This window comes from Amia ocellicauda, chromosome 5 (genome assembly GCF_036373705.1).
Source record: "Amia ocellicauda isolate fAmiCal2 chromosome 5, fAmiCal2.hap1, whole genome shotgun sequence".
NCBI classification, from domain to species: domain Eukaryota; kingdom Metazoa; phylum Chordata; class Actinopteri; order Amiiformes; family Amiidae; genus Amia; species Amia ocellicauda.
The window spans coordinates 5,549,378-5,575,402 of record NC_089854.1 but is presented as its reverse complement, the minus strand read 5'-3'; the positions used below and the strand labels follow the sequence as shown (position 1 = coordinate 5,575,402).

At 42.5% G+C, this 26,025-nt stretch overlaps 1 protein-coding gene across 1 annotated transcript in view; it reads left to right on the top strand.

Moving 5' to 3' along the window:
- kcnd3 (potassium voltage-gated channel, Shal-related subfamily, member 3) overlaps positions 1-26,025 on the top strand; it is a 143,986-nt gene that overhangs the window by 4,595 nt on the left and 113,366 nt on the right. The window lies entirely within an intron of this gene.

The window sequence follows — 26,025 nt, the reverse complement described above, 5'->3', positions numbered from 1 at the left end:
TTTGGTTTTTCAAATAACAAGAGGCTGATTGTGTCATTTTACCTAGAAGATGATCTGGCATTGTATTTCTTGATATCGACATGAAAGCTTTTCAGAAAGCATTGCTCTTGTTTCTTTCCTTTTAATATCTTGTTGCCACTTGTATTTAAGTACATGTAAATCAGTTGCTATTTAACAACCCCAGAAATGCGTTCTGTTCAAAATTTTATAGAAACAGCTAGATTCAAGATGCCGCACTGGAGTAAAGTATTTTGCACATATGCCAGAAATACAGTGAGAAGCTTTTCCTCATCAATAACGCTGGGTAGAAGTGGGTGTCAGCATGACTAATTATATGTCCCACTACATCTGCTGACTAATTCGAACTTTCGTGACATTCTTAGCACTGTTTACCTCGCCGCAACTCGCTTAATAAGGGCACGGATACCGTACTGCGCCTGGAGGTTGAGGGAAGGATCTGTCGAGGCAAACGCTGAGGAGCTCTACCTGCTCTGCATCGCTGGGGCTTCATTAACGTAGGCGACGGAGAGATTGTGGATAGAGCAGCAGGCACGTGGATTTGAAACCAGCGTGTTGGCTCGTCTCGTTCCTCGGGTCAGCCTGCGCTTGCCAAGTCTCTGGTACATGTCACTTGGAACAAATTCTGCCTTGATTCCTTCAAGGTGTCATTCCTGTCTACGCTTTCTGTGTAATGCACTTACTCACTGCAAATCCTGTTAGATCTACTGGGCCCGATTCTTGTTCTGTTGTCTGCTTGGATTTGGTGCATTAACAAATCGAAACAGCTTCTCCAGGCTGGAAGTGACACATGGTGGCAAAGGGGTAGTTTTTCAAGGTTACACCAATACTCAGGGACAAATATCTGTGCGACAGTCATTTCCCTCCAAACCTTTTCTCTTTGTCCATTTTGTTGTGATGGGTACGTGCTGTGCCTCTAAACGGAGATCCGAAGGGTAGATTTGAAAGGAACCACATCAAGCCCACCCTGTTCTTTTCCATGTCTGTTTTTGAACTGCTGAATAGCTTTTGGGTAGCTGTGTCCTGTCTCCTTGGGTACACACAATCATGTTTTTCTTTATTGTATGTCATAACCACCAGTACAATGCTATAATTTTGGCATGTGTGTGTGTGTTTGGGGGAACACAGGTGCCCAGAAAGTAATTTATAAGGATTTTGTTAGTTTTTTGTACAACTGTTGCGTTCAAATTAAAGTCCTTTTGAGATGGTCTTTCTGGGGGCAGCTACAACAACATTGGCCTTTCAAAATGAACAAGACCAGGTTTCTCTCAGTGTGGTCGGTTTGTTAATAAAATTGATTATGACTTTTAAAGGGCGAACGAGGGAACACAGTGTCAGTTCGCTGTGACCAATTTCCTGTGCTTTCGCAATATGGGAAGCACTCAATAAACAGGTGCTGGTTGGGGGGGGGATGTTGTTCTTAATTTTAAAAAGCAAACGTTTGGCATCAAAGTGCATTTGACCTTTTCGAACAACATACATTTTATATAACCTTTTAAAAAATACAGAATGATACATTAAAGGGAAAAAAAAGCTAATTGAAACAACAGACTAATACAACTCACACGGAGCTGTCGATTTAGACGACTGTGCTGTCCATTTAGATGATTATTTCTTTAATTAACAGAAAGTGACTCAGAATTTCTGCTTAACACTGTGTTGACCAATTGAGAGTCAGCTGATCTTAAAAGGGTATGCTCCTGATATTGATTTTCCATTCTTACTAACGTGGATGATAATGTCATTCTTTCTTCTCTTGTTGTCTGCCAGTAAAAATAGCTTCTGAAAAGACTCCTCAAAAGCTGATAGTGACATTTTATAACCTACCCATGATGGGCCAAATATTTAGACCAGGAAGCTATGCAATGTACTTTGGCCACAATTATGAACAACAAATAATTACCCAGGGTTAAGGATGGGACTCTAACCCTATAGGGGTTGAAATTAATATATCATGGTCTTTTGACTGACCTGATAACACAAAGCACATGTTGATCTCTGCCTCCTAGCTTAGCTCTCCACAAAACTGTAGAGTCATGAGTTTGAGAACCCTTAACGTCTACTTCAATCTGCTACTTTATCTTCTGTTTGGTTGCATGATTAATGGTCTTTGCGCGTGCTATTATTCATTGTAGGAAAGTGTGCCGTACTGCAGTGTAAGTCATAGTGAATGTCAGTTTGACATGTTTGCAGGCACACATGGATGCGTCTCGTATGAAATCAGTAGAAGATGCTCGTTGTGTGGAAACAGGTTAATTTTTTAGCAGTCTTAAAACCATCCTTGTTGTTCTGTGAACCAGATGTGATCATAATATATCAGACGGATGCCAAATTCCAATTTGTGTCTATTTCTGTAGAAAAAATTATCATTTTCAGTGTTTTTGTTTTGATCTTTTGTTTTGCAAGTATAACAGAATGAAACACTTTGCTTGTCTTTTGAAGGCAGTTTGTGGCATTATATCAAGCAAATTGATTCTGAGACGATCCTTAACTAATTGTTTCTCTCTGCTTTGTTGGTATGTATGTTTATATGTATGTGACTCATAATTCATCCATGTGTGTTGTGTAAATCAGCCGTCTACCTAACAGTCCACAGCATGACCTGCAAGATGCATTAGATCAAGCGTTCACATAAAACTTTATGTATTTATGTTGTTTGTTGTGTATTTATGTTTATATTTGTCAAGGCTTCACATGATTATGAAACGGCTCTGCGTATTGCTGTCTTAGAGTCAAAGACCAGCTGTTTATTTTCTGTTAGTGCTAAGGGGACTGATCCACTGTGGAAAAAAAGAGATCTCTCTTCAGGGATCATATGTTAAGTCTATGGAATTTGTATAAGCAGAGAACCCAACCGGCTGTTTGATTGACGGATGAGCAGTGGGGTAAGAGAGAAGCACGGCTCTCAGTCCTGTTTGATATCCTTCATCTTGAGAGGTGAACGCACTTGCTAGATTAGTGAGGCAAATCATGTGCCAAAATCTGCTGTTTTATACATTTGAATTCAAAACACTGCAGGCCAATGGAGACTATGCGTTCTCTGTCTTCTTAGAACATACAAAATAAATAAGTAAATAATACAAAACAAAACACACATTAGAATATATTGATCTGAGTGTGCAGTGAATTCACGCAGGGTTCATTATTTCCTTTCATGGCGTATGGCCTGGAACTGCCCGAACGTGGGATTCAAAGCCTTGCTTCGGGGGTTAGAAGAGGAGAGGGGGTGGGGGTGCGGGCCACATCTGTTTAGCTACAGATCAGCAGGCAGAAACCCAGGAATATGAAAGGTTGCCATCAATGCCGATCAGTACGCATCGACAGGAGGCTCTTCCACAGGTGAAGGGAATTGATCCAGGTTTAATTAAAACTGGTCAGAAAGAGGCGCGCTGGCGCTCGGTGGAAAGTCACAGTCTCGTTTAACTTTTTCCGCTAGCCTATCTGTGCCTGTCCTTCATCAAGGCTCGGGATTAATAAGGAGGCCTGGGGAGGACCCCCTCGCTAGCTTTCAGGAGTTCAGGATGTGCTAATGGCTCATGTCAGAAAATATCAAGCCCTGCTTTTCCAGTGCCCGTACAGCAGACGTCTGGGCACCACCGGCTCCTGCCAGCTCAGAAGGGGGTCCTGGTCTTTTTCTATTGTTGTTTTTCTCTCGGCAGGCGTCAATATTAAAGCGAGGCCGAGTGCCGGGATACTTTAGAGTTTTCTGCGAGGAAAGGCATGTTGGCTCGGTTATAGGTGTGTCGAACTGCGGGAGCTTCCACCAGCGCCGTCCTTGTCAAAAGTAATTTCTCACGCTGTATGTACTGCACCTCTTGGGACGTTGTCAAGGCTGGAGGAAGTGTGTGCGTCTTCATACACAGTACAACAAAAATAGTTGCTGACTAGACTAGACCTAGCATGGGCAACTCCAGAACTTGAGGGCCGGACCCTTCAGGTTAGCAACTGATTTATACCTGGAAAAGACAGCGGATTTAATGATTATCCGAATAATTGAATCAATTAAGTTTTGGAATGGAGACCAGTGAGGACACGGAGACCCTTCAGGCCTGGAGTTGCCCGTCCTTTCTCTAGACCACGAGAAGTGTCTGTAAGACGTCCTCTTACCCTTCCCAATTTGAGTTTGGTACAGAACGCTGACAAAATACGCCAAGCACAAAACAAGAGAGGCCATTATACATTTGTGTCTTTAAGGAATCTTGCCTTTCGTCATCAGGGAGTGCCTGAAAAGCCAAAGACTGGTATTTATACTTGTATATTATATGATTATATTTGTTAGACCCTGCTCCACACACACACACACACACACACACTCCTCATCCTCCTCTCCCCAGTTCGTCCTCGCCCCTCTAGATTATTAAGACAAACTACATTGTGCTCGGAACAGCACAGCGCTCCGCGTTGCATGTCGATTATCTCCTTCACCTGATTGTTCCAGACACGGCGTCTGCAGTGACTCGCTTAAACAGGTGGTGGAGCAGGATTTGGGTAGAAAACTCATAATCAATGCCAGCTGTTTGCTAGATTGTACTTTATGCATAATATATATATATGAACTCATATAGCATCTCGCAGGAAGGAGCCATGCGACATTTATGATTGTTATCCTAACAAATCCTACAGTTCCAGAGCAACCGGTTTGAGATTATTCCCAGGCGGCTTAGATAGTTGTGCCTGTTTCCTCTCTTTTTTGCTTTCCTAAGCTTCGGTTTAGTGAAGCTGCTTTCTTGTTGAGTTTGGCAGTATCGAAATTGATGGCCTTTTACTGGAGGAAGATGACATTTTCATCAACATTTCTGACATCTTAACATCTAAGCTGAAGCTTTCGTCGTGCAGTCGGTGACTTTCTCTGCTCTTCTGTCAGCCGGGATCGTACGGTCTTGGACCTTATTTTGGCAGTAGCTGAGTTGTTCATCTCTGTGAGGGAAGACCTAATTGCTTAGGAAAAGAAAAAGCCCATTGCTGAACACATTAAGAAAACATCAGCACTTCTTCTTAAGGTTTCAATATAACTAATTGAATAAATAATATATTTCTGGAAGAGTCTTTTATGCTTATATTAAGTGTAGCTGTCTTGGCATTAACGACTGCTTGGCATGTTTTCCTTGTTTATTTTTGTTGTTTTTTGGCCATTCTGTGTATTTTCTCATAATTCCCACTTTAATTTATTTTTCATGATTTGTGTTTTGCCACCTTTTAAACGGGCATAAAAACTTTGAAAAAGCCTGCTGCAGTTTTCAAATTTTAGATTCATTTGTTCTTCTTTCCTTTTTTAAATCAATCATATATCAGTGGGATATCCTTTAATTAAATTTAGTTATTAATTCGTTCATTCATTAATTTGTATAATGTTTTCGTTTTTTTTAATCAGCAATTTAATTGATATGCAGATGAAATCAAACTACTGATTCACTGTCCTGTTTGAAAGCATTATCACTGTAGTTAACTTCATTAATATGGCAGGGACAGACAGTTTGAGAAAAACAATCTAACTGTTCATTTGTAATTCATAAAACCACTATACATTGTTATACGGGCTGAGATGCATTTATCGGAAGCGTAAGTGTGAATGGCTCTGATTCCACAGTCTTTGCATCTTCCCACTATTCATTAACTCTCAGCTCCCAAGCGCAGCTTAAAACACAAATATCAACAGCTGTTTCCTTATACCCGTGTTTGAACATCTCGAAGTGATCAAAACTGCCATCGCCATTGATTGCTATCTGAGCACAACTTCATGCTTGGTAAAGGCATGTGTTTTCCCTGTCAAGAAACAGCTGGGATTTCCGCAGCAAGTAGTCCGAAAACTTAATGACAGTGTGCATAGGAATGCTGTGAATTTGGCAAGTGGCACGAAAGAGGGTGTAATCAAAGTTTGGTTCTCACAATGGACCATCAACTCAAAGAGGTTATTATTGTCTCGGAAGTGTTACGCGACTGTGCGCCTGAAATCATCCGCCTCAGAAAACGCAAACAAAAGCCGGTGATCTACAACATAATTAAGTTATAGCTCGTGCTGGAGCAATAAAAACCCATGGTCTTTTTTTATTCTGCCATCTGTTTTGAGCTTTCAGAGACACGAAGAGAATCCACAATTCAATGCAAGATCCAGTTAGACTCTTCCTGAAATATCGAAGTGAACAGTGGATGGAGGTTAAAGTGTGACAGGAGAAAACACCAAGCACAACACGCAGCAGAACCCAACACCACAGTAGCTGGTGGCTTGTCTGTGTGTATCAATCAGACCAGATGCAGACAACCACACAGAAATCCGATATGGAGACCACAGGGTTTTAAAGCATTGCTCATACTGGAACTGTAAATTAAATGTTGACATTCTTTCTATGGCTAATATCTCGACAAAGGATGTAAATAGATGTATTTATGTAAATAGTTATATCATGGGCCACAGTGCACTCTTATACAAGCGTAGCATTACATTTGTTAAATATATGATAAGTCTCCTAAAGCCTTCTTAGGCACAGATCTGTCCTACACCATTTTAATTTGTGGATTGTGCCCTTTACTAGACTTAATACCACGATGATACAAATTGTGTTATGCCATTCTGCATCAGATTTTAGATTAATGCCGGGCCGATTGTTTCCCTCTAATTCTGCCGGAGAGCTCTCAGTGTTCGCCGACAAGTCTTTTACCTGTGGTGCCGAGACCCGGCCTCGCCCTCTAGGTTTGATATTAGCATGTAAGGAAGCAAAACTAAGCTACCATTCTTCAGGGATCTGTTTAAATAATAACAAGAGACTGCAGGAGAGAGAGAAAAAAAGAAAGAATGAGAAAATGATTGCTTGCCCCGACTGTGAACCAAGCTTTGGTTCCAAGGAATATGTAGAGATTACCCAAGCTAAATCAGGATTAAGTCTGACACACAGTTGGTGACATTTACTGTCTGAGAAAAGTAGGTATGTATTTGTGTGTGTGTGTGTGTGTGTATTTATATATATTACAGCTTTATAAAACAATCTGCGAAGCAAAGCCTTCAACATCTGTGTGAAAACTGCTTTCATTCTGTTCAGAACCAATCTAAAATAAGACTGTACAACACAAGCTCTTCTTGGATTCAGTTAAGGAGGACGATTGTGCTTATATTTTTCTCCAGTATGCTTGACTGACTGCGAGTTGTTTTCGTCCTCCCTCCCCCGTTATCTTTCCCCTGTAATGCATGTACACTATTGGTTTTCCCTCCTGTTGCCTTTTATCTGTGTCCTTTCTATGAAGAACAGCATCTTTGTTTTGTTAATCTCCTCACTGCCTTTCCTAGCTGCTATCTGAATGACGGGTCAACACACTGAGCTGAATTTACAGGACAGATTGTAACCTAGAAACAAAATATGAAATACCAGCCCTGACGAATCAGGCTCCCTGTCTGTTTTTCACACACTTGCCCATTGCTTTCCCGTCTGCGGTTGTGAATGATTTGTAAACATGCAAACTTCTGTCTAAACCAGGACACTGCAAGGCGATGCTGGTCTGTAGACATCTTAGACCTAGATCAATACCTTTGCTAGCAAGCTATTTTTAATTATGCTATCAGGAAAACACAGATTTCTAGTGAAGTTCCTTGTATTTATTATTATTAGTAGTAGTAGTAATATTAGTGCTATTATTATAGTAATTCCTATAATAATTATTATCATCTGTTTATACCTTTTATACCCCAGACTGGGAATTGTCCACCTTGACTTTACATTTACTTGACAGACAGGTAGACTTGCACACCTAGACCTATTCCACAGGTAGTCTTTGTCAGACAGATTACATGGAATTCACATCATTGGGAGTTGAGCAGCCTCCCATCTCTTGATTCCCCAAGTCATGAGGGCTCACTGCCAGCTACAGTACTTGTAGAGAGCTGACCATTCACCTGCCGACTCTAATCCACCTAATTCTGGCCGTGCTCAGACTAATATGTTCCCAGGGAGTAGAAATCTTCATTTTGGAACCTGAAGTGAATTCTGGCAAATAAGACCTGTGGCTGGTTGCATGAAACTATTCTAGATTTGTCTTAACCATTAGACTATTCTTAATTTGACAATTAGACTATTTTAATGCAAGTTAGTCAGTTGCATATAAATTAAGACTGTTTAAGACTCACCCCAAGGCTAACTTTGAGTTTTCCTGACCTTTGAATTTTTTTTCTTTTTTTGAAGTGTCTTAACATACCCAGAATGCTTTGCATGATTTACTGAGTAAGACCAGTCTAAGGAAAGACCGTTTTATGCAACGGTTTTATCTGAATGTCTATCATTAGTATGACATAATTATACTAAGACAAAGACTTAATCTGTGTTCATGCAACCGGACCCAGTTCCATGTCTCCTGAAAGAGTCTTTTAAGAAGTTATCCACTGAAAGAAAGAAAGAAAACAAAATAAATGTTTCAAATATAATCTCTAATTTCACAATGACAACACAATATGTTGGACCGGAGTCATCACAGGACAAGCGTTTCTGCTTCATCAAGAGGACAGACGTTGCTGCTGTGTGGTAGCTAGCATGGTTATTTTGAGAATTTTACATTTGATGGTTGACCCATGGAAGTTGGAGGTAAATCATATCAAACTGACTCTAAATTGAGGTCTTAACTCATAATCTCTTTTATCGCAAAGTTCAGATTCTGCAGTTTCTGAATATAAATGGGTCACAACTCCTGCTGTCTCCAAATTTTGACCTTGCGTTGTCCTACACAGATCTGTGTCATTTGTTGTTGAACCCCCCACCCTCTGAAGACATATATATGTATTCCATTTTTGATATCTTAGGTCTCAGGTTGAATATCAGAGGATAAAAAAAACATTCCTTACTTTTTTAAGCCTAATACTCTTATGAGAGTGCATTTGCCTAATGCCTACCACAAGGCAACATTAAAAGTAATTTACTTAAAACCATATTTTGAAGGGAGAATCCTCAAGCTGTCTAAGCCTAGCTGTTAGCAGCATGCAATTTTATAAATGTCTTTGGAGGGAGGAATTAAATGTATTTTCCACTTTAATATCAATACCAATAGTTCAACGATGGGTTTATATGAAATGGGGAGGGGAATCAGACTTATTAAAAACACCTGTGTGTGTATGTGTGGGCAGGGACCTGTTGAATCAAACATACCGTACCCCTCCTGTACTGCACTTTAATTCTCTGTTCATAGTTCACTTCGATATCTCAGGAAGAGTCTGACTTGATCTTGCAATGAATTGTGGATTCGCCTCATGTCTCTGAAAGCTCAGGACAGACGACAACCTGAAATGGACAACTTTGGTCAGGATCCATGATTTTCCTGCCAAGTCACATTTGAAACTGGAGTCACACCCTCTATGATATGAATATGAAATGCCCAGATTCCATATTATTTGAAAAGCATGTACATTATTTCTGTTTCTGCACCGATATGCAGCCAGGCTTTGCTCACAGACATCGCAGGCAGTGTGAGATCGCAGCGAGGGCAGTGTGAGATCGCAGCGAGGGCATTGTTTGGTGTAGAGAGTTGAAATGGCCAAAAAGGACACGACCTTGTCAGTCTAGACCAAACTGTCATCCATATCGCTGTACAGAGATGTTGTGATGAATCCAAAACAGTGAGTAAGAGCACTCATGGCTGCTACAGTCCTATAGATCTTTGGTTCTCATCCCTGGTCCTGGAGGAGCCCCTACCCTGCTGGTTTTTGTTCCAACTGAGCTCTCAATTACTTAATTGAACCCTAAATTATAATTACAAAATAATAATTTGCTTACATCCAACTTTTTCATTTGTGTAACTTATAAAAAGTTGGTTCCTTAATAAGATGATAACATCCTTATACAATTATATACTTAATTTTAAACCCCTACTGTTCAAAATAATTAAAAGGCTCTGATTTAGTAAATTATTAATTAAATTAGGGGTTCAATTAAGTACTGCCCCCGCCAGCCACATTTCTTCTCCATTCGTTCTCTCGTTCCCCTGCCGAGCTGATGTCCGTGCAGCAGCATGGCAATGAAGGATCTTAGCGATGGCTGCCTGTTCATTTCTGTGGATGCGGAGCCACGTACGGAGAGAGCATCGGAGGTCTCGCGGTGGGAGGCACTCCTGTGGAGGGTCTGGCCACAGCTTCAATGGCCCGCATCTGATCATTTCCAACTAAAGCCACTTTTGCTTTTGGGATGTGTTCGTGTGCTGAACATCTGTCGTGCTCAAAATGTCGTGCTCGCTTTTCCCCGGCCTAATCTTAAAACCCCTGGCTTTAAAACCCTCCTAAAACCTTTGACGAGAGACCAGAGAGGAGCCAAGACACATTGGCACGAGTACTGAACTTCTTTCTCAGCTCTTATCTTCCTTCCAGACCACGGTGACAGAGAGGCCGGATTAGGTGACACGGTGTCCGGATTGTGTCGACTCCTTGTGTTTGCCCCGATATTCATTGCATTGACCTGTTGCTTGGAAAAGAAACAAACAAACCAAAGAAGTGTTAAGTGTTACGCAACTGTGTTTCTGTTCTAAGTGTGAAAACTTAGAGGATCCCTTTAGAATGGGTCTGTCTTCGCTCTGGTTATTTCTACTGTTTAATTAGGCCCCTACATTTTTCCTGACCTTCAACCCTCTCTTCTCAAGTGACACGCACTGATGGATGCCCCCAGGCCTGTCAGTAGGCGTGTCCTGTCCCCTCCTACAAGGCTCACGTCGTGCCTATTCACAGCTTGTCGCAGACTCCTTATTCAGCCCACCTGCTTGATTGATTCTTTGCTAAGAACCCCAATGTGTTAGGGACAGACTGAGGAGATTGCTCTGTTGTGTAAATGTCACGGGACCAGAAAACACAATGGTCCGTGCGATATGAGGTAAAATTAACTTAACATACTGCCCTTAAATCCAATCCTTTTGAAAGTTTTTTTTTAATCTATTTATTGTGCATTTGTTCCTGATCTGAAGTGTTCTATGGCTTCCCAGTATGTTTGCCAGATCACATTATAGAAAAGTTACTGAATCGTGGAGCTCTACATAAATCATTTTGGTTTTCCTTCCATCTCTGGCAGTCTGATCCCTTCATACGAGCGGGTTGCCTCAGACACATGAAGATCACTCACCCCCGCGCCTTTTTATACTGTATTTTCTTCTTCTGCTTCTGGTTAATTACTTTCCAATTATGATTTTTAATGATCCCCAAAGTGCTTTAATTAGTTGCGAACCACATGAACACCAAAAATACGATTCATCTTCATTTTTTTATGTCACAAGCATGCATTAAACCATAACCTGTTATATGCTCATCTTAAACCCTAACAGTCTGAAGTATTTCTGCATACAGTCTCATATTCATGAGTACATTGCAGTGTTAGACCTCGAGTTTCATCTGGAAGCACTTTTACATGTTACATGCATGACACTAACATATTGTAATGGAGATGGGACGGCAGCGCCGCCCTGCTCGATTAATATGCAGGCATCTCCACAAGGGTTGCTGGGAGGGGTCACAGGGCTCTGTTAAATTAGTTAATTAATAATAATTCATTAAGTTCTGTATTGTTGTACAGTTGTGTTGTGTATTTCCCCCCTGTTCTACATGTTTGCTTTCTGTTTGGGATTCCCCCCTGTGTTCAGATATTCAGACTCTGACTAGCCCTAGCCTTTCTATTACATTAAGTTTGGTTCTTTTTCACTGCTAGTGCAGCCTTTGTACAGGTGATCGGTGCATGTGATGCACTAAAGAGTATGTTTACCTCTAAATCGGTATTTGACTCCATGTTTTGGACCCAGAAGGGTTTTAGCAGTGCCAAAACTGTTACATTGGTGTCAGAAACGGGAAGCATGGATCACTCACCGAATGAGCTAGACTCGCCAAAGAGGAAGAGGACGGCGCTGAGGAGTCAGGTGTAAGCGAGGCTAGAAGACCTGGAGAGGGAAACCGCCTCGCTTAGCCAACTCGAGCGCAACCGACCGGAATCAGACCGCGAGATTCCAGAGGAGCGGCAGCGCCGGACCATGAGATGGAGAGGATGTGTCGGTGGACTGGAAGACTTACCAGGCTCAATTCCAGCTGGCAGCATGGGCTGGATAATGGACCCCAGAAGAGAAGGCCGGAAAGCTAGCCATGGCCCTAGATGGCAGAGCTCGACAGGCCCTCCTGGACGTGCCACAAGAGCAGCGACAAGACTTCAGAGCCCTCGTCACACCTCTACAACAGCGATTCAGAGCTGGGGAACAAGCTAGCACCTGGCTGTAGAAGCTGATGGCATTGAAAAGGATGCCGGGAGAGAAACTGTGTGGATGCACAATACATGGTCTGGCAGAGCTACTCGGTGTTCCCGCCTTCAGTTCAAGCAGAACTTGCCCTCAAGGGCGCTATCCCCAGAAGAGCTCCGTCACTACATGGGACTAGCAATGCACCAGCAATGTTCACAGCTGGTGAACCATGCAGAAGGGGTGTTCGGCGCCACCCGACCTCAATCCAAACCAGCCCTTCCGTGCCTCCACACTGAGGCAGCAAACAAGTCTGACGAAGAAGTGGCCTGTGCTATGGAGCCCGCCCCCAAGGTCCGGGACATTTACTGCCAACACTGCAGCAAGAGAGGCCACATAGCCCAGGTCTGCCAGGCACCAAAGCCACGATCTCGAGCCAAGCCGCCCGGAAATGACTCAACAGCTGCGATTGACAACACTGTAGAAGTGGGCCGGATCGGACAAGGTCGCAGTCTGTATCTCCCCTGCTCAATAGAAGGACAAACCTGTCGGGGCCTCGTTGACTTCAGCTCTGCCATCTCTCTGCTACACCCCGGGGCCATCACTATACCAGGGGCGACATGGGAGGTGACCTTGCTGAATCTGAGGACCGTGGCGGGGCTGAAGACATGGATATCTTCTGCCGTGGGAGTATGCAGATGTGGGTGGAAGTCGGCAGCCAGGGGCTCCAACACAAGTTCTGGCCCTGATCCGTGAGGCCTGTATCCTCGTGCTAGATTTCTTAAGTAGCCTTGGGACAAAGCTGGACTTCTAAGTGCTGGGACTCACATTCCCTGGTGGTGGCGTCACCCTTCTTCCAGGCGCCAGCAACGAGGGAGCCTCTCGGTAGGCCGTAACCTCTATGGCCGTGAGAACTCGGCACTGGAGAAGATGGAGAAAAAGGCCCCGCGCCTCTCCTGAAGCGGATGACAGAATGCATCAGACCGCCGTGCTGGCTTGGCCGGCGTCTGGCGATAGACCGCTAGGACAGCCCCGGGGAGGTAAGCCAAGGTCCCCCCCTGAAGCAGATGACTGCAAGCGACAGACTGCTGCAACAGTTCACCGGGCCACCGGCAACAGACGGCAAAGACGGCCTCCGAGGAATGAGCTGATGATCTCCCCTGAAACAGATTACAGCAAGCAGGAGACTGCCACGCCTGTTCGCCCCCAACATCCGACGACAGACAGACAGGGAGGTAAGCCAAAGACCCCCCCGAAGCAGATCACTGCCGTCATCAGACTGCCTCGCTGGCCTGCCGGGCAACCATCAATGGGCAACCAAGGCAGCCCGGGGGAGATTAGCCAATTGGAGCATGACCTCACCCGCACCCACCTCACCAGCGCGGGCATCCAGCAGAGATGCCAGTATGACCAGCACAGCAGGGGCCCTGGATTCGCCATGGGAGACCGAGTCTGGGTCTACAACCCCCACCGTAAGAAGGGACTGTCTCCTGAGCTTGCCTCAGCATGGGAAAGCCCCTGTGAAGTGCTCGGCGTTCTGCCCCGCCAGCAGAGAGTGGCCCGGCAGCCGAGTCACCAGACACAGCTAGAGGTGAGTGCCCAGGGGCTCGCCGCCCAGACCGCCAGCGCCAACCCCTGACCCGGCTGGTGGACTTTGATTGCAGCCTTACCGAACTGATTGAGGCCGCTGGGGTGGTTGGTCCTGAGAGGGGGGATGTGTAATGGAGATGGGAAGGCAGCACCGCCCCACTCAATTAATATGCAGGCATCTCGACAAGGGCTGCTGGGAGGGGTCCAGAGGCTCTGTTAAATTAGTTAATTATTAATAATTGTTGTAAGTTCATTAAGTTCTGTATTGTTGTACAGTTGTGTTGTGTATTTCCCCTCTGTTCTACATGTTTGTTTTCCGTTTGGGTTTTCCTCCTGTGTTCAGATATTTGGGCTCTGAATGGTGTTTTGGACCCAGAAGGGTTTTAGCAGTAACAAAACTGTTACAATATGCATGAGTCTTTTTTGAGTAGAGGAAAATGAAAGAGTAAACATTCAGATCCTAAGTTACCTGTCAACTGAACAATTGTCCTGAACCGTTCCTCAAGCAGATGCTTATTACTGATGTCAAACTGACAGCTGTAGTTCAATAACATTGTATCATTCTGAACGCTGATGTTTGTGAATAATAGTCACACATAAAATGACACTTAATTTTAAACTACGGATTTCACTATTCATTTAGTTTTATGAATGTTAATTATTTGACTTATGGAGATGCCGACATATGTGTCCTGTATTACCGCTTGAAAGCGAATGGAATAATGCATGCATATCTAGTGTTTTAACAAACAAAATGGAATGAACTGATTGAATTATTGAATAACATTGTTTCAGTTGAGGGGTGCCTATACTCTCTCGGATATGTATGACATCACAGTATATTATCAACAGTGTGCTTTGTAAGTAAAATCGGAAGGTAATTGGATTGTATCCAGCAAATTTAGAGACGCGGTCGATCACTGCCTCAGCCAGGCTTTGCAAGGGAGACAAACCATTTGAAATGAAACACGGATGCTCACAATGATAAAAGGCTAGATTTAGTTTATATGCGGGCAAATTAGTTGCATCTGGTCCAAAAGCACTTTACAGAGCATTCGGTCATAAATATTCCTCCCCCTATCCCTGCCATTTGACAGCAGTATATATAGTTTCTAAAATTCAGTAAATTAGCCCATGCATATCTTAGGGGGTAGTACAATTTTAACCAAGTTATTCTGTTCAAGACTAAAAAGAAATTGCTGTTATATCATTACAGTACTAAAACATAGTTTTCTAAATTAAATATGTATAGCTACTGCAAATGTAGTATTTAGCGTACAATCTTGCTTTTCTCTCTAATTTAATATTTCAGTTCTTGCTCAGTCTTTGGTTTGTTCTATTTAGGTGAGTCGACCTTGTATTTCGTTTAGACATGTAGACAATATAAGAAAGGAGACGACAGAATAATAGAAATGACATAAGTGACTTTAAAACATACACTCCAGGGAGTTAACTATGCTGTCCAGGATTTCATGTTTCCCTCCCAGAAATACGGAACCGGCGAGGTTTCATCTAGTCAATCTCTCCCTTCACACTGCTTGACAACCCTCACTTTTGAAACAGGATTTTGAAAGAGATGTGAGCGAGGCACATGCAGCTATAATTAGACAACCTCACCCTCCTCTCCTTTTGAACACCTAGCTTCTGAGGAATGCAGGACTCTGAGAGTAAAAACAAAAAGGTTTAAAAATAGCGCAGCAGATTGATTTGCTTTTAACAGACCCTTATGAATAATCCCCTTCATCTGCATACAAAGCCTTGCACGTTATGGCCCGGTCTAAAAACATCTCTCCCGCACTTGCCTGATGGTACTGCATAACTGTCACGCTGCATTTTTATTACTCTTCAAAGCCTCACCGGCACAGCATGAGGCAGCTCCTCCTTCTTCCTTTCCGTGATTGCCTGCTCCATCGGTAACGGGCCGTTATTGAGACTTACACACAATTTCAGAGCGTGCTTAGATCGATGTAATGCAAAACGGTTGTGCTCCGAAGCTCCGCTGTGCCCTGTTTCGTTCGGCCTTTTATGAGAGCAGCCCTATTGGGGTTGACGTCTAGCCTGAACCGGAGCCTCCGATTTAATAAGATCTTGTGTTCTTGCTCCTGAAAGCCATGCAAAGCTTAGGGGACTGTGCAAGCAATCTACCAGAATGAAGCAAGAGTAAAAGCCATGATCTAACGGCATTCATAAGGAGTTAGAGAGTGGGCAAACTTCAAACCATGCGTGTGCAGCAGCCGAGTGGTAGTAGGGCTGCAAGGCATGAGTTGGGAGAGTGGATGACAATCTAAGTTAAAGTTGAGAGAGAGAGAGAGAGAGAGAGAGAGAGAGAGAGAGAGAGAGAGAGAGAGAGAGAGAGAGAGAGAGAGGAAGGGAGAAAAAGAGAATACTAGTGTGGCCCCAGACCTTTAGTGATGCTTGCCATGTAATAGGAGCTGAGTTTTTGTACTATTGTAAAAGGTAGTTTGGCTTCTATGATAGTCGAATTGGAAACTGTGAGTCACTGCTGTCGAATGTGAAAATCCTAATTGGGTTTTGTAAGAAAGCTGCTTCAAGATAGTTCCACCTTGATAGGTTTAGTTGTTTGATACCGCCATTCGAATGAGATTGATCTTAAAGAGCACAATATTACCCTAATTTGAAGAAGTCTAACTTTGTGGAATTAATTCGTGTTTTGTTTTTATCTCACAGATCTCATTTGATCTCTTTTTATTCACTTTCATTTTGCTTATATTCTCATGTTTTCCACCGAGTGCCGTTCCAGAGGTGATTGTCAGAAAACATGGCAGGCGATTCATTTTCCCCTGAAGTCTGTGCATCTTTGAAATGTAACTCGTTCTCGATTTCCTTCAGCCACCTTTTTCATTGCTGGTTCGCGTTAGTCGCTAGAAATATAAGCAGAAGCAGTAAAGCAGAGAACCAGTTAGGATAGAAATAGGACATTGCTTTACACAAAAGAGAAGATAATCTTTCCCACCCTTGTAAAACCCCGAAGTGTCTGCTTCTCTCCCTTCGCCTGATTTGAATTTTTTTTTATTTAGAGAAAATGAGCTGACACAAAATCTGATTATGCAACGATTCCCTATTGAGAGATGCTGGCTATCTATTACATATAATAGGTGACTCACTGAGAGCTGCTGAGAGCCAACTTTTCAACTGAGACCTGAATAAGTAAAGGCGGACTGTTTTTTACGAATCATGTACGTTGAGCTGGACTGCTGCTGCTACTGTTGCTATTTAAAACAACGACAACAACAAAACGCAGGGCACCGTGGTTCAGGGGGGAGGTGGCACAGTGACGTCTCCGAAACCTGGAAAGCCGTATAAACAAAGTACTCTTTCTAGGAAGGCCCGGGCGAAGTTCTAAATGATGGAGCCAGCCATAAACAAGAATGAAACTCATATCGCTAACTCACGCAGAGAGAAGACGGGGGAGTTGGCAATTAATATGCCAGATTTACAACAGCGCGACGGAGCTTAATTAATTCTTGATTTATACTGCGCGGCTAACCCCGGGTTATAGCATTTTTCGAGGAAGGTATGACTGAGAGATCAATGCGAAGAGAGCAGTGTAAGAGCGTATTGAGACTATTCCCAGGCTGGCGGATACTCTCTGTCGCTGCCTGAATGCACACCCCAGATGAGGAATAGTCGAGGACCTCAAGAGGAATCTTAGCCCAGCTCCTTCTTCATGGGCACACAACCGCTCTCTTTGTTCTGAGCCCTGCACTCTGCGCTTTGCGCTCTTTGTTCGCCATCCCTTTTATAGTTGGCATCATTCTGGTTGAGAGTCTAGACTAATTATGTAGTGCGATTCCCAGCAGCCTGTTCAACTCTGAGAGAATTTCAGAAAGGCCAGAGATCTACCAGTATTCACGAGAGGCTCGATGGACTGGGCTCGTCAGTAATTCAATCGAATACACCTGTCATCGGTATAGAGCAGCTGTGGCAATGAAACAATTGTTATTAAGATGGTGACAAGTTGGTCTTTGCACATCCATCCCCTACCTTCTTGCACCATTTGTGTGTAATATCAATGCATTGTCTGTGTTTACGTTCTTCCAGACACCTCCGCAGACCTAATGAAAACTAAGTTGAGCTGTATCGCGTCGTTATTTGAATGCGTTATGTTAAATCAGGAGATAAACAGAAAAATGAGTGTAGGCACTGGACCCAAAGCATTCTGGGAAAACTCTGCAACCTGGGCTTTGACCTGACACCACCTGGTTTATATACACCGCTGTTTGAGCCATCAGTATCAGAAGCCGGATTTTAAATGCGGTCTTTCGGTGAGCTTCACATGTTTTTCCAACTGAAGAGATTATCTGCAAATAATTTTTAAGCCCTACCCAGTGCACACCAGGCTAGCTTAACGTCCAGATGAATACCATGCATCCGTTTCTTCAGCTTTCTCTGCTCATCCCCCTGTTGTCTTTAGAATTTCCTCAAACAGCGAAGCTTGTTGCCGATTGCGCTTAGAGCATTGCAGGCATCACCACCAGCAGCGACTGTACTGTAGGCCAAGGTTACACAATGTGCTACACCCTTAGATCTATATTCATAAAGGATTGTCTACTCTTATTTTATAAAAAAGGGAAAAAAGCACTTCAACTGACAAAATGGAAGAAAATGTCTATATGGATTCCGAAATTAGCATCTTGAAAGACATGCCATATATTCCACTGTAAACCTTTTCACCTCCATTGTGTTTATTAGGGAAACTACGGGCGAAATCTCAGTGCCCTCAATCTCGGTATGAATACATATTTATACCACCACCATGTCAGGTGTTATGAAATGCCTTTTTACCTTTACACTATTTACATTTACATTTTTATATACTTTAGTGCTAAATTGTAGAAATTGGCATATATGGAAGTGTGAAAATAGTAAAATGTCTGGAACAATCCTCCAGATGTATTTGTGTGGAAGATATTCAGATCTACTGGATGACATATCGTTTTGGATATGGTGCTACCATAAGATTATGACCACCTGACTAATATTGTGTAGGTCCCCCTTTTGCCACCAAAACAGCCCTGACCCGTCGAGGCATGGACACCACTAGACCTCTGAAGGTGTGCTGTGGTATCTGGTACCAAGACGTTAGCAGCAGATCCTTTAAGTCCTGTAAGTTGCAAGGTGAGGCCTCCATGGATCGGACTTGTTTGTCCAGCACATCCCACAGATGCTCGATTGGATTGAGATCTGGGGAATTTGGAGGCCAAGTCAACACCTTGAACTCGTGATTCATCAGACCAGGCCACCTTCTTCCATTGCTCCGTGGTCCAGTTCTCGTGCCCATTGTAGGTGCTTTCGGCAGTGGACAGGGGTCAGCATGGGCACCCTGACTGGTCTGCGGCTACGCAGCCCCATACGCAACAAACTGTGATGCACTGTGTGTTCTGACACCTTTCTATCAGAAGCAGTATTATCTTTTTCAGCAATTTGAGCTACAGTAGCTCGTCTGTTGGATCGAGTTCCTTTAGATGATCAAACTGGGGTCAAAACATGAAGAAAGTTAAAGCATTTCTTCTAAGCACGAGCAATAAAAGGTGAAGAGAGTCTTTTTGCAACACACATAAATAAGCGCTTGAATGTCAACAGTAAGTCTGACTTTCTTTCCTCTATAAAAATGTATTTCTGCACAAGATATTCTGTCACCCTTCTTGCACAATTCATAGGCTGATAATACTGTCTCCCTCTGAGGAAAACTGCTGGGAAATTGATGCTAATATAGTACATCTTTGTTGTATTCATTTAAGGGCATAAAGCTTGTAAAGAAGAGATGTAAACCTTAAATTACTTTGAATAAGCCGTGCATTCTTTTATCACCATATGTTTAGTTTTAATACATACATAATGGGATAACAGGACATTGTTGAACAGGCAAATAAGCCTAGAGTCCATACAGTACAATTGATTAAGTCAGTCGTCTTTGTGGCACATAATAGACTTCATAATGCACTTAATCGGTGGTATCCAGGTAAATACAACTAATGCTGGGCATTGCAAATCAAGACGGTGTAAATGTGTGTTGAGAATGAAGAAAAATGTGTCAGGCTGCCAGTGAGATGGGTCTATTCTAGTGTCTTGTATCTTGGGAATGAGTTTTTTGACGATTGTGTGTCTGCGAGTGTGAAAGTCAGTTTCTTTTTCAGATCGCATTTTGAAGGGCTATATATAGCGTAGACAGAAAACAGAGAAATGAGCACAGATAGTAAAATAAGCCAGCCATGAAAATATATGTTGCTTGCAAACCACACCATTTTTTCCAATTGCAATGGAAAAGAAGCTTATTTAGTATCAGGGCGGTAAAGCAATGACAGAAGCTCTTTGAAAGGTGACGATGCAGTGGGTGGTGCCTATATCCGAGGAGAGAAATGTGGCCCTGTAATGAAGTTTCTGAAATGTTTATAAACCCAATCCTCATACTTCACCAATTTGTTGAGCTCTGTAATGCTAAATCCCAAGCTTATGCAGCATCCTGTACCTGTGTGTTTCGGATCTGTGTATTTAATTACATTCCTACGATAACGTCGTGGTTAGACATCCCAGAAACTGACAGGCCCCTTTGTTAAGGAGGCAGTCGCTTTACAGAAACATCCTGACAGCTTGTACTGTTGGTGGCTGTGTGGAACTATCTTGGAGGGAAGCGACAGGCTATTTCCTGGAGAAATAATAAGAGAGAAAATGTCAGGAAATAGAAAATCGCTCCAGCCTGAGAGAGAATGAAGGACAATTCAATGTTTTCAGATGATGAGGCACACCTCCTATCGAAAGGATAATCCTTTTTAGATTTTTAAATACAAGGCCCTTTTTAGAAACTCAGAACTGACTGGGGCTGTCTTCGCACAGAAGCAATCACCTGGACATGTGTGTGTAATAAGGGCTTATGAATTATGGTGGGATACGCTATCATTTGAAAGAGCCCTCAGCGCCTCCAAAGTCTCAAAAGTTACAGTGTTTCTTCTGTATGGGTTATGATTGGGGTCTGTACAATTACTTTACTGTGCAGTGCAGAGACTGAGACGGGTTCGAGCGATTGATCTATCAGTAAGTCAGTTATTGAGGCAGTAGAGAGTCTTGCAGTGTTGAGAATGGCAAGGGTCTCTGTTTGAGTTGGTATCAGACATCCCCATTATATTCCGACTGTATTTTAAACATTTGTAACATAAGAACATAAGAACATAAGAAAGTTTCCAATCAAGAGGAGGCCATTCACCCCATCGTGCTTGTTTGGTGTCCATTAATAACTGAGTGATCAAGGATCCTATCCAGTCTGTTTCTGAATGTTCCCAAATTGTCTCTTCAGCCACATCGCTGGGGAGTTTGTTTGTTTGTTTCAGATTGTGACGCCTCTCTGTGTGAAGAAGTGTCTCCTGTTTTCCATCTCGAATGCCTTGAAGCCCAATTTCCATTTGTGTCCCTGGGTCCATGTGTCCCAGCTGATCTGGAAAAGCTCCTCTGGTTTGACGTGGTCGATGCCTTTCATGATTTTGAAGACTTGAATCAAGTCCCCACGTAGTCTCCTCTGTTCCAGGGTGAAAAGGTTCAGTTCCTCAGTCTCTCAGTAGGACTTTCCCTTCAGACCTGGAATAAGTCTGGTTGCTCTCCTCTGAACTGCCTCTAGAGCAGCGATATCTTTCTTGAAGTGTGGAGCCCAGAACTGTCCACAGTATCCAGATGAGCTCTAACTAGTGCATTGTACGGTCTGAACATTACTGCCCTTGTTCTCAATTCTACACTTTTGACAATATACCCTAACACTCTGTTTGCCTTTTTTATTGCTTCCCCACATTGTTTGGATGGAGAAAGTGAGGAGTCCACATAGACTCCTAGGTCTTTCTCATGTGTTTACTTCATCTAGTTATATTCCTCCCATAGTGTAATTATAGTGGACATTTTTGTTACCTGCATGTAATACCTTGCACTTGTAACACTTTATAATAAGGTGCTGTAATTCCTCATGGATTAATATGTGGATACCACAGAAGTAAAACATCAATACCTTATGAATACCATCTGAGTTCTGATGCTAACACAAACCTTAACTCTAATCCTAATCCTTACCCTATCCCTTAAACCTAACCCTGTTACACATGTGATTAACATCAGAACTCAGAAGTGCATGACATTCAGGTGTTTATCCTGTGGTATTCATATATTAATTCATGAGGAATAACACTACCTTATTGTAAAGTGTGACCGTAAAAACTGCGAAGGCTATTGTTTTTTTCCTTCTGCTATGGTCTGCTTCCCGGTGGGTAATTTAAAAGCTATTTAGTGTTCGTTCCCACAAGATCAATAGCTTCTTGTCAGTTGTGTGTCTCTGTGTGTGGGGGGTTACTGTGTATTCATACTATTCAGTGCAAGGATGTGACATGATTCTTTTGGCTGGGCTGTCAGGTTCAAGGTTAACTGGTCACAGGATATCCGGGCTGGTGTCAAGCACACTTGATACTGCTGCCTAATGCTAATTAAGAGAAAAAAATGAGTGGTTTCGTCAGACAGAGTCAAATTTTGAATGATGCCCCCTTTTCTCATTTGAATCTGCATCGAATCCCACCACATAGAAGAGCCCTTTCCATAGATCTAAAACAAATGTAGAAAATCTTTTTATTTTTATTTTTATTTCCTTATTCAATCTATATCCTCAGCACCGACTGTTCAGTTCCTGCTTTTGGTGCATAAAGTCGGTACAGTCTGTGCTTTATAAAATGTACATATGGAAGAAAATGGTTTAGCTTGTCTGAAATATTTACCACAAAGAGATAAGTGGCTTCCATCCTATTTTCTTATTCAAGGATTACAACAATAAAAAACACATAAACGCAGCCCTGCCTGAAGTTTCAGTCGCTGTCTATTAATAGCAACGGCCTTCTTTGAAGTGATAATTGAGTTGATTGACAATAAATAGCGTACACTGCTCTTAGTGTCGGATGTTTACCAGTTTTCATGTGCGCTGACAAGTTCTGGAGACTGAATCTGGAGCGGGAACTTGATATCCACACAGTTGGGTCAAAAATTTCCAAAATTTTTTTAGTGGAGTTAAAAATCCTGTGCATCTCCAGTTTATGTCCAGGGGACAAAATCAGAGCGGATTTATTAAGCAGCTTGACATTCATGTAATGCATTTAACCACAGCAACGAGTCTCAATGCATTTCACAATCATCTCCCGTCTGATTTGCAGACTGTTTGCACCACATAACATTTAGAAAGTAGGACATTTGAATGACTAGTTTTTGTGTTTGTGTGTGTGTGTCTGGGAGCTTGAAAGAAACAAAAGTCTAAATTAGGGTACAGGAGGTGACGATTTGGGCAGGTCTAATTGAATCTATTTGTGAGGCTATTAAACTTCAGCACAAAGAGTTATGGCTTACCTTATTTACTTCAAATATATTTGTAATTTAAAACGAAAACTTCACAAAAGAATGGTATTGTGGGATTGTGCTACCAAGCTCCCAAGCTTGTGATTTAAATATCTTTACACCTCCCTGTTTGCAGCAGGCCCCGTATAAAACTCAAGGTCTCAGGTCTGCTCCCATACTGTGCCAAAGAGTTATTATCTCTTTGTGGTGAAGTTTCTCATTTTAATACAGCACTCTTTAATTTATGGTCCTGGTTTATGTCTCCCCTCTCAGAGATCCTAATGTCTCTTTATGATGCAGCAGTTATACTGGATTAGGGACATCCGACTCCGTGAATCGCCATTCTCCTCTTGTCGCCTGCCTCCTCGGACCGTGATTTAGAAAGCCGACGGCAACGCGTCACTGGATAGACAAGCTCCGCGACTTGGCAAATGAGCGCAATATCCCCCTGTCACCACTGCACTCCTTCTTAAATAAATTATTGATAACACAGAGACAACATTAACATGGCGAGCAACAGGAGTTTTATTGACCATCTCCGCCGCTAGCTGCCCCTGATGTATTTAAAAAGTAGCAAAGCATTTAAACAGCTGCAGAAAATCAACTGCCGGGGGTCTGAGACTCATCACTGTCAATGAAGTTTGGACAGGACAGCGCGTCCCTGAGCAAAAGGATGTATCTGCCTGCTTTATATTACATTTTCTTAGCTGTAATGCACACTAACTTTGTCATTCATTTGCCGCAGCATTCAGCATTTCTGATGCAGGAGATGAAGTGGTTTTGGTAGCATAAGCAAGGTCCGCTGGGAGGGAAAAGACAAGGTGCCTCTGTAACTCTCATGTTTGGAGTTTGTCGAAGCCCTTTTCTTGACTAAGAAGGACATACAATCACACATTCAGTCAGTAGTCAGTACAGTATCCTTTGGTAGTGATGTGACCTTTATGAAATCTGTTAAACAGGTTTGGGGCAGGTTTGCATCTTTTGATTCTAGAGTTCTTGCCGATAACATTAGATCAGAATTATTTTGATTTATCTTACCAGATCATTTAAGAAAAAGCTTGAAATCCGGTTAATTAATACGGTGCATACACATACAAATTGGCAGACCGTGCTGTGGTGTAATCATACAAACTGAAGCAATTACAAGCACGGGCAGATTAAATGCAACAATTACACAAAGTTGAGTTGGTAACATCTGAGAATAATATGAGTAATTAAACTGAAGAATGAAATTGAACACTACCATTAGGCAATATACATTATTCTCCAAACAAAATATGTCCCTTTCTGGCAGATTAACACTTCATAAATTCCTGGTGTCCAACCAATTAATGACTTGAAATTAATCTGGTGGAAGAAACCTGGATCACGGCTGTATTTATTTGAATTCTGACGCCAAAAAAGCAGGAAGAGGCCAAATATTTAATGTCTTATTAATTAATGTATGTATGTATTTATATACATACTTATTTAATTACTTAATTATTTGCTTACTGATGTCAGAAATCTGCATTTTAAAAGAAGTCACCAATAAGGCTGTTGGTGAGGTGGAGTTGAAATAATGGAATTGCTTTGCCAGTAAACACACATTCACACGGTTTGAGTGATTGGAGATTATCTTCTGTTCATTTAGGTCCTGGAGTCATTTGCTGTGTGAAGCCGATAGCACCAGCACAGCAAATACATCAGTGAGAACTGGGGGCTCAATACAGTTTATTTGCCCTGTGTTTTCTCATCACACCACAATGTGTCGTGGTAATGTGTTCCCAACTCGCTATACTTCTTTAGGGGGTTTTATGTATATTTTTCCTCATAGGCAGTATGTTTTCCTGTGTTTTCTGAAAATAATGTTTTAAAATGCGTTTATCAAGCATACTAAAAACTATGGAAAAGTTACACTTAACAATATGATTGGAAAAAAATACTTTCAGCTACTTTTTCCAACGTCAGCCCTTTGAAAATCATCCAGTTGAGGCACAGAAGTGCATCTGTTTGGCGTCTCTGAAAGCTGCTTGTTTTGATCTGCCCGGCTCTGCTTCCAAACAGCGTTGAGACTGGCTTTCCCACGGTCACACAAGCTAAACTGACCTTCCACCCGTGCTGTGGGGTAGATATTCTGGGCCAAATCAACATCGGCAGGGGTTGTCACAGCGAGTTGGCAGCGTGTCTCCCACTGTACCTGTGTTGCCGAGAGAGAGAGGTCTTCAGCTGAGCATCTGTCGTCAGCTCACCCAAAAATACGACACAGATAAAAAAGCAAATTAATAAGATATACAGGTACTTGTTAAAAAGCAACATAAAATATGGCAACTGTAAAAAACGGTGGGCTTTGAGTCCTTTATAATTAGTCACATTTCCAGAACGCTAAATCCCTGGCATATTTCTGAAGCAGTGCACAATGCGAGAGAAATGCTGTTATGCATGTAGGTCATGTTCTCGTCTGGCTTAATCAGTGGCTATATATAATCTGCTTCAGAGTGGCGTTTAACGTTCTCCTCCATCCACTGATCTATAACTCCGAGACATAAAATATGAGAATAAGTAGGAGGTTGTGTTGTGTAAATTCAGTTGCGTGGCTGTGATTCTAGAGGGCTGGACCTTATAGTTGGGGGAACTGAGTCCCAACAAAAGCTATTTTGCAGAAGTCACACAGATTACTAAAACATACACCCATACTTTGTGGTTTTTTCCTTGTCTCTTCTCATGTCTAATGAGAATTTATTCCAAAGTTAAGCGCCTACTATTCCTCACAATGAACCTCTTTTTTATTCATGCACATTCTTCACCGGCTCCGTTACCAACTCTGGCATTTCCCAGAAAGAGAGATGTAGATGAGGTTAATTGTGTGTTATGACCAGTGATCCCTGCAGCATTTGGCAG